Source organism: Argopecten irradians, chromosome 8 (assembly GCF_041381155.1).
Source record: "Argopecten irradians isolate NY chromosome 8, Ai_NY, whole genome shotgun sequence".
NCBI lineage: Eukaryota > Metazoa > Mollusca > Bivalvia > Pectinida > Pectinidae > Argopecten > Argopecten irradians.
The window spans coordinates 20,723,674-20,736,766 of record NC_091141.1 but is presented as its reverse complement, the minus strand read 5'-3'; the positions used below and the strand labels follow the sequence as shown (position 1 = coordinate 20,736,766).

Genomic DNA, 13,093 nt, shown 5'->3' with positions numbered 1-13,093 from the left:
ACTATCATTTTTTTACCATGGTAACTATAAACGAAATTGTTCATAAAACTTTATCAGAAGTTTGAGAAGAGAATGTTTATTCCATATGCGTCCCGTGGGAGGAAGCGCACGGATTGGTTACTCCTCCACGTCCGCCACAGAACAGTCGCAGACTTCAAGTATTTACTATCTTTAGAAAAATAATAACTCCCCTGGTAATTGTTCCTGAGTGCAGAGATCCCCATTTCTCCTTTAATCCCCTCCCTCAGCTTTGATGAGCTCGTAAAATGCACACACACGTTCGTGCACTTTCGGGTTTATGTAGACTGTATTTGACAACAATCAAAGCGGGCGGAGTAATATGGTCACGGTAGAGCGCTTTCCATACAGGTACAGTGCCGGAGATAAACAGGGATAAACCGTCGAGAATAGTAACTCTTTTTTTCGCTGTAGGATTTCATCATAAATCTCAGGTGTTAAATTCTCAAATCGTTCATCTTCTGCAGGTAAATACACAGCGAACGACGCGCTCTTGTGAATTTTCAACGCAGAAGGATTTTTGTACAATTATCTTATTTCGAAATTGGATTTCTGGAAGAATTGAACACCTGGTTGTGACCAGAAGAGGTTGGAGGATATAAAGGTTTGGCTCCCCAAGGAGTCGTCCTGAAGATATGTGAGAGTGACGAGGGTCGGGGACAAAGTCCTAAACACGGTAAGTCGATTTCTTGTAAAGTGTTTAAATGTTATTTTTAGACAAAGAATGAAAGAAAAACAGGAAAGGAGGAATTAAAAATTACTAGGTTATTAACGAAATGTTTGTAAGAAGACTACTTAATTCTAAATGAACACATGTGCATATTTTGGGTAAATACCATGGATATAATTTGTGTGATAAGGGCTATTTTAGAATGGTATAAGCACTTTTCTATCGTCCATGAATAGCTTTTGAGTTATAGTGATTGAACGAGGCAATATATCGTGGTATAAAAACAAGTTTTATATATCGTATATGTGATGTAATGTAAGGCCCGTGTATGTACACCTGATTTAAATACCTACCTTAATACGTACGTAACTGTCTGACGGTAAAATATATCACCTAAAACAAAGCAGTGCGAGACATCTGTAATTACACTTAATCTGTTATCTCTTACGTCACTGCTACAATATATATTCTTACATAAATGGATGAGGAGGGTGAGGCTTGAGGGAGAGGAAAATAAAGGAGGGTGAGGCCTGAGGGAGAGGAAAATAAAGGAGGGTGAGGCCTGAGGGAGAGGAAAATAAAGGAGGGTGAGGCCTGAGGGAGAGGAAAATAAAGGAGGGTGAGGCCTGAGGGAGAGGAAAATAAAGGAGGGTGAGGCCTGAGGGAGAGGAAAATAAAGGAGGGTGAGGCCTGAGGGAGAGGAAAATAAAGGAGGGTGAGGCCTGAGGGAGAGGAAAATAAAGGAGGGTGAGGCCTGAGGGAGAGGAAAATAAAGGAGGGTGAGGCCTGAGGGAGAGGAAAATACAATGTAAAGGAGGGTGAGGCTTGAGGGAGAGGAAAATAAAGGAGGGTGAGGCCTGAGGGAGAGGAAAATAAAGAAGGGTGAGGCCTGAGGGAGAGGAAAATAAAGGAGGGTGAGGCCTGAGGGAGAGGAAAATAAAGGAGGGTGAGGCCAGATGGAGAGAAAAAATAAAGGAGGCAATAATGCTAGGTTTGTTGTTGTGTAGAATGTTTATCTGCCTTTTGATTATATTTTTTTTAATAAAAACGTGTTTTCGCTACTTTTTCATTATACCGAAAGTTTCACACTAAGGGGAGATAATTGTATAAGAATTCAGATGTTGAAGCCGGCCCAGTGGTCAGTCTATACATTGTAGAAGTACGGTCCAGTTGTCAGTCTATAGATTAGCGAGTGAAGGACACGGCCAGGGGTTGTTTATATCGATAGGCACATATAGAAGTGTGTCAGGTAAAACACAACAAAAGTTCACATTCACAATATGCAAGACACGTGAACTCTCTAACCCAACAGCTGTACCATTTCAACGCTTTCGTTTTTCTACAGATCACTTTTGGTGAATCAAAAATGTTCAAAATTCCTCAATAAGCAGCAACTGATTGGATTTCCCATTGACTGGGTCCACATGTTTGTCTGGGCATTCCTTCTGATGATTTGAAACTGGCACTATATTATAGAGCGGAATCAGAGCGTGTTTGGGTGTTATCTGTCACATGTTATTCTGGTGCAATAATACAGGACCGGGTTTGTTGTCTTAGATATCAAAGAAGTCCACGGTAAAATTGAAATGTAAAGTAGTTTGGAGGTATACCTTAAGTGTTTCAGATACAGATACAGATACAGAACCCCAAATTTCCGAAAGAAAAAAAAACTTTTTCGTATGGAAGGCGACAGGAAAGAAATAAATATTATCAGAACTATGTAAAAAAAATACCTTCCTCTTTTGACTAAAACTTCCCTAATCTGAGAATTCCGAGTTTTAATCCGCAGTCAAGCATAACTTCGTAGCCAACCTTTTTACCATGTTAATGTGAACACTGTATATAGTCAGCAAACTCTAAAGTTCATTTCAAGGTTACAGGTATAGACTGAAAATTGCTGGTGAAATATGAATTTTCCTTGTGTATGAATTTCACATTTATCTGATGTATAAGGTCTCGACTATATATGCATAGTTTCGCGTCGTTAAAAGTCCACGGCGTCTCTTTATTTTTGTAACATACTAAATATACGCTCACCGGAAATGACGATATACAGAAGACATACAACTTCCGGTGGATGACATATTTCTCTCTATTTGCGTTTAATACCAAAGTTAAAGTTTGAAATAAAACCCAATAACATTGTATTTTGGTACCAATCGTCTTTTAAAGTCGATGAAGAGATTTACGCTCAATAAAGTCTTTTTGTAATGTAAAAGGCTTTGAAGTAGGTGTTTTGCACGTGCCGTTCAGACGTTGAATATGTAAGAGGCTTAATATACACGCTAGCTCTGTGTCTGGTTTAATTTCTCTTTCGCTGCGAGTTAAATTTCCATCTAGCGGTGTTTACAATGTTGTAAATTAAAACATAAAACTGCCATCCTGTGAGAAAGGTCGAGTGTATAAGAGAGAAAGGCATTTACGTAACAGCATCTATCCACACATAATTTTCTGGTATTTCAGAAATGATGGACAAAAAAACTTTCCGTTTTAGCTATGTATTTAATTAATGCACACTTGGATGTCAAAGATATAGGTTCGTTAACGTTGTCCATAACAACAAATTAGAACGGGGCAGATAGCTATAAAAATGGCTTCCAAATCGAGTGACTGACTGGGACGTTTGAACGAGAATAACATCGGAGCGTACGCTTGTCAGAAGTGGGGTCTGGCACGGTAAATCTAGCCTCAATATTGGTATTTTGCAAGTTGGCAGGTTTCTTATGTGCTTTGTTTTGAAAACATTAATTTCCACTATACCTGTACGAGTAATGGAGTCAGGACATGTAATAAGTAATGTTTAAAATTAGTTACACGAGCAATCAAATGGTTGCATAACTTCTGACAGCTTGTTTGTGAATGGTTCAGCAGCCGATTTACACATGTTTCCAAAGCTCTTGTGGGCCTTTTCTGCACGTTAGGTAGGCTTAAATTGAACGGCGTTTCTATGTTAAAGACCGACTATATAGGAATCGATTCCCAATGGTCACGCACGTGTTAATGTTCTACGTTACGGGGTTTACAAATATATCAACAGGGAGCGGTACTCGTAACATCCATCTCCCTGAACACGTAATGCACGTACATAATGCTTGTTACCACGAGTAACCGGCCGTGATACAGCAGTGTAATTGGTCTTGTTAACACGACTTTATAGAGATGGGGGACAGATTTACGCGACCCCCGGGAAACATAAAACACGGAATCCACGTGTTTCAACAAACACCCAAACGTAACACCTCACCGGGTGTGTAACGAGGTCTGAAGAAAGCTGAGCGATCCAGGACGGCACAGATCGAGTTCATCTAGAAAACAGTCCACATTCGCAAATATTTTTCTTAATCGCCATTGTGTACTTTTCGTCCTAGAACAATGTCCGGGTGTTTCTGTTGTGGAGTTACAAACACCCCCTCGGGACCTGGCCGTCCCGGATTGGTCCTTGACACGAATCCCGACAATAGCTGTATCTGAAGATATTGGTCCGCCTCGGGGGTCCGTCCTTCAGTAGTAACATCACCTTCATGTGTATATGTATAAAAACCCTTGCCATTGTCATTTAGTATTCGGATGTTTAAACATTATTCAATTCCCATATTGCCCCATTTCATCCCTTTTGATATAAGAATAGAAGATGGTTTAGATACGTCATAGTGATAATGAATATAAACCATTGTTGAAGTAATTCCTTTCTACGTCTTTATAGTATGTGCTTAAATTATAATTTGATATTGCAGCCGGAATGGCGAACCATCGGTTTATTCGTTTCACAACTTCTGGTATCGCCAAGGCAGTGCAATTACTTCATTATAATCTATCACGAGTCAGATGACGTCGAATCCCTACATCACGAATCTAACCTTATAGGCCTTCCTTCCCCAGTTACAACTATTTTTGACATCTTGAAACTTTCTAAGGTTCTATATTTTTTACAAACTAAATTACTACTGACAGGTATTAGCTCTGACCACACTCTGGGGATAAAACGCCATTGTATACATTGGCAATCTAGATTTGTTTGATAGCATACATGTTCTAAGGCATGTTTGGTTTTTTAAAGATTGAAGTTAGAATCATCAACATATATATCAGTGTATAAAGTTGGGAAGCTATCTTAATGTTTTCTGGAAATTAAAAAGTAAAACGTCTATGTATTTCAGATTATCAATTATGTTTTCGTGCTACCTGAACAAGTGGCTTAACGGCCGCTTCAAGATTAATGATCCGGAAATTATATTGACGGGTTTGGTTCTCTACGTTATAATTACGTGATCTACCCATCACGTGACTTCTGTGTTTCATCCTTCTGTAGGTCAGTGGCCCTTGTGGAGAAACAATGTATATATTGTACCTCATCCCTTGTTTATTCCCAGGAGTCACTCTCCTCGGGAGATGGAAGACTAATATCGGGGTATATGACATTTTGATCTCTGGTTTCCTCCTTCCTACATTTTTTTGTACTTCCCCATTTGTTATTGACTCCGAGTTGATTTAAACTCCTTTGAGAAGAACTTATACCTTACACAATTAAAGTTCTGAAAATTTGTGGATGTACTCCGTTTTTAGACCTTTATGGATTAACATTTTTAAATACACGGATATATATATCCGGGTATTGAATTTCATAAACCCGTGGTTCTTTTGCATTCTTCCTATGGATGTCAAACCAGTCCCAAAGTCCCAGTATCTCAAGGTCACAAGTCAATGTCATTTATGAATAACTAATTTAAATAAGACTAAACATTAAGTAAAAGTGCTAGTCATACATTTTCTTCAAATACGTTGTTAAAAAATATCCATGCTACATATATGACAAAGCTATTTCCTCCATTAAAAATGAAAGTTAAGTTTGTCGCATCTGAACTTTCGTGTGTAAGAAACAAACAAAAGACTGGGAGAAAACATGCCAACTTTGTCACGTCAACATATATATATTATTATTGATTATGATGATAAAGAAAAGCTGTCCAGCGATAGTTGTTTTGGTAGAATGTGTAGAATCACCAGTGTACGGGTACAATGGGCTGACTGTTACGGGGTGAAACCCAACCCTCAGATGGACGTAGTTTAAGGATATCTGATACTGTATTTTAGAAACCTGAGTCGCCGAAGTATTATCTCCAGGTCGATTGTTAGAGAGAGCCGTGCTAGATTCCTCGCCATTACGACAGGAGGACATCAACTTGTCAGAAAATTCCTTTCTCCCGACGAAATTGACGATGATGCTTATTTTGTCGACCGCATCGATGCTTTCGATGAGGCGTTGTCTCGTAATGGATGTAAACACATTGTCTGGTTCGTCGACCACTTAGGTCTGAGGTAAACCACGTGTGTCTTAGGTAAACCATATGGTCACGTGGGTCTACGTCAAATCGCGCGTGTCCGGTTATTTTCTTTTATCATGTTTTGTTTTGTGATCAGGAAATAAATTGACAAGAGGACAGGATGAATTATTTTGAAATCAGAAATGCTACTTAAAGCAAGAATATTAAATATGTTAATTCAGAAGTAGTTTGTTGAAGTTTGTTGATTTCAAAACCTTTGGGTTTCATCTGTTTTTAACATTATTACATTGTACAATGGAAATTAAATTGAGAAATATTATTCAAATATATATATATATATATATATATTAAGATAAATACCGAAAGTTTCAGTACAGATATTTCTTTTTATTAATCCAAAAAAAGTAGATTTAGGGGTTGTATAGGAATACTATCTGTGTCCATTAATGTATCCGTATCATTACGTCTAAAATGTCGAACATCGCTTATATGACGGGAGTATGGAGCCATGGTGTTAACGGCAAAAAAGGACATGGTTCATGATCTGTTCATAGTAGGAACAAAGATTATTTAAGACAAACGTAAAATTGTTTTCTATACTTAAATTCATTATAAGACGCTACTTTAAGGTCAATACATCAAAGACATGCCAAAAACTAAATTATATAATTCTATTGATTCAAGAGTTACTGGTAAACGTTTTGGACATTAGCCAGTCTATCGTGTTTCTGATGGTATTATTACGTCAAACTTTTGGTTTGTCTTTGAAACAGATGCTTATAGCTGCGTTAAGATACACGAATTATCCATTCCCAGTCAGGAATCGTCAGACGCGACAGAAAATTACAAACCAAAATATACAAATAATATTTCTTATGAAAATGAAACTATTTATTCTATTTTGAAACAAAAACGAATTCAAGCTAAACAACTATACGGACACTTCCAAAAAAAGTGCGACGAACGGCATATTAGTACCCACCCATAGGCTCCGCAATGGTAAGCGTCTGTGCTTCAACTTAACAGCCGTCATACTGATATACATGATCAGAGCCAATCTCAAACGACAACCTTTGTCAGGGGAATATTTACATGGTAAAGGCAAACACTAGTCAGTATAGATAGATGATGTCCAATGCACCGTACGTCATGACATTTACAGTAAACAACAAGGTAGACACATATGTTATTAATATCACATTTGTACTCAGGTATCATATCAATACTCAAACATTAAGACAATAGATTCTGGTTAAATTAGTAATGATTTAGTGTTCTAAATTCCATATTGCTCGTGTCAACATCTGTGAATGGGCGGATTGTTTCGTGTGGCACGTTAATGCGACAAAAAAAAGTGCACGCATATTTTACCCACACGACATAGGCCTACATAATGACATGATAATACATTAATTCAGTAACCTGCATGTTTTATTTATCGGCCGACTTCCCTCATTGCTGAAACTTATATGTATACATCAATTAATAGTCACATGACAAATACAAGACAGGCGTAAAATGTTCTAAAATAAGGCTTCATTCGCAAACTTATCAGTTAAGTTTTAGAAACAGTGTTATTTAATCATTTTGCACTACGTAATCCATTTTAGAAATATAAGGCTTCGTTACTATGCACCCGTTACTCCTGCTGTCGTCATAGCAGATGATTTGTCTTCGTTTCGATCTCTCCCAGGAGTCATTGCGGTTCCCGGAATATGGGGAACGCGATGAACCCTGGGAGAGATTGTCTTTGTTTGAGACTAACACAACTTCCGCTACGTCATCGTTAACAAGGTAAACAACTAACCATAAACAGCTCCATGTGTTGCCCTATGAAATGTGCTATATATTTTGTTTCCTTTCGTGTAAACATATATTTCCACAACACCACGAAAACAAGGGTTGTGACGTCACAGGACACCAGACATTGTCCGTCGGGCTAGGGCGTGCTTTGAAGGTAGTGTAGTAGACTTAAATGTTTACAATAGCGGGTAGTTGAATGTAGATATGACGACATCCTACATTTGTTACTTACACTACTAACACCAGCTGATCACATCAATGAGTCCCTCTCGATCTTTACAAACACAAGTGTTTACGAATCAAAGAAATGAGTATTTCTGGGGATTCATTGGGGTTCTCATTACGGAAATCGTGCGTCAAAGATTCTGTATCGGTAAGGCCGAGCTCGGTAAGTGCGTTACACAGCAAATGGTAAAGGGTAGATGCTCGCACAGAGACACGGCTACAAACTTAAATGTTAAAACCACATTTAGGTTCTATACTTGAGCTTGATTGAGTTTACAGATAAGTATAGAAATGCATACACACTCCGATTTAATCAGCACAAAACACTTGTTCTATTGAAGTGATTTTGCTAGTTTGTTTTCCTTTGATGGGTAGTTGGCTTGGAGGAATAAGGATATTATGTAAATGTATTTCATATCAGCGTAAAATAAACAACGCACGCTTATCTATAACTATATATTGCTATATTTCAAAATTAACCACTCAAGTGTCCATGTTATAAAATAATTGGTCTTTCTCCATACACCATTACTACTAAAAACATCTATTTCGTTATAAAAATATTTTACTTCATAACTAGAATTCGATTATGCATGCAGTCATCGGCTTTCTCCTTACAACCAAGCCATGCTCTCGGTACCACATTCGGCTTTCTTCGTACAACCATGTGATGCTCTCGGTACAACAATCGGCTTTCTCCGTACAACCAAGCGATACTCTCTGTACAACAATCGGTTTTCTCCGTACAACCAAGCGATGCTCTCGGTACCACATTCGGCTTTCTCCGTACAACCAAGCGATGTTCTCGGTACAACAATCGGCTTTTCTCCGTACAACAAAGCGATGCTCTCGTTACAACAATTGGCTTTCTCCGTACAACCAAGCGATGCTCTCTGTACAACAATCGTCTTTTTCCGAGCAACCAAGCGATGCTCTCGGTGCAACAATCGGCTTTCTCCGTACAACAACCAAGCGATGCTCTCGTAACTCGGTACAACACGATCTCTACAACATCGGCTTTCTACGTACAACAAGCGATGCTCTCAGGACCACAATCGGCTTTCTACGTACAACAAGCGATGCCACTCGCTTTTACGTACAACAAGCGATGCCTCGGACTACAGGCTTTCTCCGTACAACCAAGCGATGCTCTCAGTACCACAATCGGCTTTCTACGTACAACAAGCGATGCTCTCGGTACTACAATCGGCTTTCTCCGTACAACCAAGCGATGCTCTCGGTACCACAATCGGCTTTCTACGTACAACAAGCGATGCTCTCGGTACTACAATCGGCTTTCTCCGTACAACCAAGCGATGCTCTCGGTACCACAATCGGCTTTCTACGTACAACAAGCGATGCTCTCGGTACATCATTTGACTTTCTCTGTACAGTGATGCTTGGGCTCTATACATGTGATATTCTCGGAATACTTTCTCATGAATCCCTCCTGCCATGAACCATTTGGTTACCTTTCGATTAACAATAAATACTGAATGCCTTTCAGACACTTTTATATTTGATGTGTATTCTCTGGGTCGTTACTTCGGCGACAGTTTGATATGTTGTGTTCGTGTAGTTTTTCCTATATTGCACATAAATTGCGTCGTCCTTGCGCAAGGTAAAGCCAACACCTTCCTACATAAAAGGAATCGCTCTGTTTAATCCTACTTACACACGGTCCCTCGGGGCACAGTGACACAAATTTCTCGTCCAGCTTGATGTTACTTTCATTTTGTAAATTATTTCACCAAGAGGGAGATACGTATCGTTTTGAACGACGCGACCTTAGCTCACCGTAAACTTGAACGTTTTGTTCCCCATAACTTACTTACGTCGATACCTAATAAAGTGTTTTTTTTTAATTTAGACCCATTGTCCCATTCGCTATTGTGTCTACTTTGTTGATTAATAAATTCAGACAATACTGCGTAATACTCAATGTAGGCAAGCATTAGTTTTCAGATTGACGGAAAAATTTCGGAAAAATCTTCGAAGTACATAAATAAGATATCACCGACATTAAAACTTAAATTCAATCTACTCCTGATATCACTTGTATATAAACCTAAACATTCATTCGCATATCAAATATACAGGGATTTTTCACCACCTGGTTTGCCATTGAAAATGTCAAATTTTCACCGAATTGAATTCAACCTCTTCATTATAAACAACCTAACTTTGCACCAAATGAGCTGAATTCTCATGCATACAGCTGCGGACCAAGGTACATAATGTACCAACATTCCGTCAAAAAAAAACAACCGCCGTACCGGGTTAGAGGTTAGAATGACTTCCACACATGTCGGGTTTCACACTGTACAGTGATATGTAGGTTTTGACAGAGAAATCAAGGGTCCACCCAGATATCACCTATACAACATTTCTGAAATCCTTTTTGATAGAGATAAAAACGACGATTAAAGTCAGAATAAATAATGGTTGTCAGTTTGTATGTAACTCTACAATCGCAAGATGCAGCACTGACGCTGACCTTCGTCGTTCCACGATTTCTGTTGTGATGATGTCAGAAACCTAAACTGAAAACATCTAAACTTTGTTGTGCTGTTGCACTAGAAAATGGTATTACAAGAAACGTGACAAATTTAATTATCGTGACATCATTAAGGTCCACGAGAGATTGAAATATATAAACAACAGTGGAGCAATTTTTCTGACGTTGTACATTATTAGTACATAACATCATTATTGAATGGTAGATTATATAAGTCTGGCACTATATGTCTTTGTAATTTAGCAAAAAAATCAGTGAAGTTTTTATCGGACTTTTTTATATAAGTGCGTAGCCCTTCGTGCCCGAAGTGCGAAGTACTTCTAAGGAAGCACATACACGAAATTATAAGAAAAAGCACAATCTTCAAAATTCAATCCAACACACTGACAGCTTCAGTTTGCGGCCGCCATTTTTTCATACATATGGGGAGGTTGTGCGTTGCTCCGGTACTGCTCTCCCCAGTAAATATATATTTAACTAATGCAAATGTATAACAGGAGTAATTAAACATTTTTTTATTTGGTAGTTAAGGATGTACACCTCTGAGAAGTCAAAATTTTCTTGTATTAAACTTTTTTTCTCATATAGATTTTGGGAAAAAGGAGTTCATACCATAAAAGAAAATGGAATAAAAAACATATGTCCGTGTGCTCGTTTTTGAGCTTTTGTCACTCAAAGATACCTAGTTGACAAAATATTGGATTTTATGGGAATTTTGCCGTTTTGACCATATAAGATAGAGATTAAAGCCATAATTTTCTAATGAGGTGTTTGATATGTATGAATGTTTGTAGAATTCATTTTCTAGTAGTCTTCTTTAAAAATATACCAGATTTGATCAATTAGACTAATATTTTTTCTCAGAATAACAACATATGCTACCCCTACCCCTTAATTTTGAGCTACAAAATGCACCATTTTCAGCCATTTTTGCCAAATTTAACCCTTTATAGAAAAAGTTCTGGTATTAAACTTTTGTTATTATTTTGCATATCAATAGGGAAACGGTTGTTCTTTCTAAATCAGGAAGAAAAATTGGGGGTCCGTGTGCTTACTTTTTTGCCCCATTTGAATTTTTGTTATTTTTCAGTATTTTAGAGTAAAAAATAAAAGTGCCCAAATTACCATTAAATGTTAAAATAAAGTCACAAAAGTGTATCATTTCACATATTATTGCTCAATATTTTAATTACTACGAACCTAGTAACAATTTGCAGCAAAAATTACCTCAATACAGCAAAAAATGCTGGCGCAGTGATGATTTAAGTAAAAACAATTTCAGTAAAAAAATGATAAAACTGTGGCTCTACCTGATGCGAAAAAAGACACAACTTCAAAATGGCCGCCAAATGGGCCATTTCCTAAAATCACCGTATAAAAAATTCTTCTAAAAATAGAATTGCAATTTTTTGACAAAATTTGCATCTGGCAACTTGCTACAGATACTGATAAATTGTATTTGAAAATCTCAAAACTTCTTTGATCTATGTTGAAACGAGACTTCAACGGGACTGAAACCTCAGAAGAATACATCCTTAAATAATAATAATAACATTTTGAAAATTAAAAGCTATAGAATGCAGTCAAAATATCCACCAAGGTGAAGATGAGCACAAGGAATCATGACGTCACATAACGTGAACAAATGGCGCGAAATCATAGGATTCGCATACCGGCACTCCAGGCCTTGAATGGACACAGATAAATCTGAATCTTTGAGTTTATTTCTTTTGGTTTATGCTAGACAATCGCATTACATCATATACTTCAATAGTTTATAGTTCGTCCTTTTATTTCTAAATTATGTCTTCTACATGAAATAGAAAATAAAATAAACAAGTAGAACTTCGCTCTTACTATGCCGTGCATGATTCATATTAAAACATCTGGCTGTGCCCTTTAAGGCATTGCCTTCAGTCATATTATATTTATAATGTTTAGGACGATGATGATACAGAGAGTCTCGTCCACTGACCACCCGTGTGAAAGCCAGACACAGTCGTTGTGAAGGTGTCGTTGGGCTGGGTTCTCCTTCAAGCTAATTAAGATAGCGGGCACCTGTTTTACCTGGTCGTCTGTATATACATGCACACCACCCATACGTGGGAATACACCTTTATAGCACTGCAATCTCAATTCTACTATAATTAAGTGATATATCTTAAACAACAGCCATTTTCTAGGTAAGGGTCGGGTCTGGATTTAGACATGCTAATCTACGTGGACGTGACGCTTTGAAGACTAATCTACGTTGACGGAAAGCTTTGAAGGCCGACATGTTTATTAATGCAGCCTCACACCTTGATGTGTCGTCTGACAATGTTGTCCAGCCTATTACAACTCTATAACATCTGTTTCTCTTGTTATGGTCACTTCACCTCCGGACCTTACGCTGACCAACGCATATTTATGTAAATTAGTCACCGGACGAGACCTCGGACTGCCCGCCACCGTCATTAGTAATGTTAGTCATGCGCAGATAATTCCTGCAGCTCTGTGTCCGGACGACGTCTACCGCACTTACATGGTATTTTTGTATATAATGGGTGGTGGTTAAAATACAATTTTTGTGCTTGA

At 38.0% G+C, this 13,093-nt stretch overlaps 1 protein-coding gene across 1 annotated transcript in view; it reads left to right on the top strand.

The window, feature by feature from the left end:
• Window positions 1-423: 423 nt before the first annotated feature.
• Window positions 424-13,093, top strand: part of LOC138329637 (lactadherin-like) — a 63,702-nt gene continuing 51,032 nt past the window's right edge. Inside the window, exon 1 of the mRNA XM_069276752.1 lies at window positions 424-694. The gene's annotated coding sequence lies outside the window, so the exon portion shown is untranslated. The remainder of the gene's footprint in view (window positions 695-13,093) is intronic.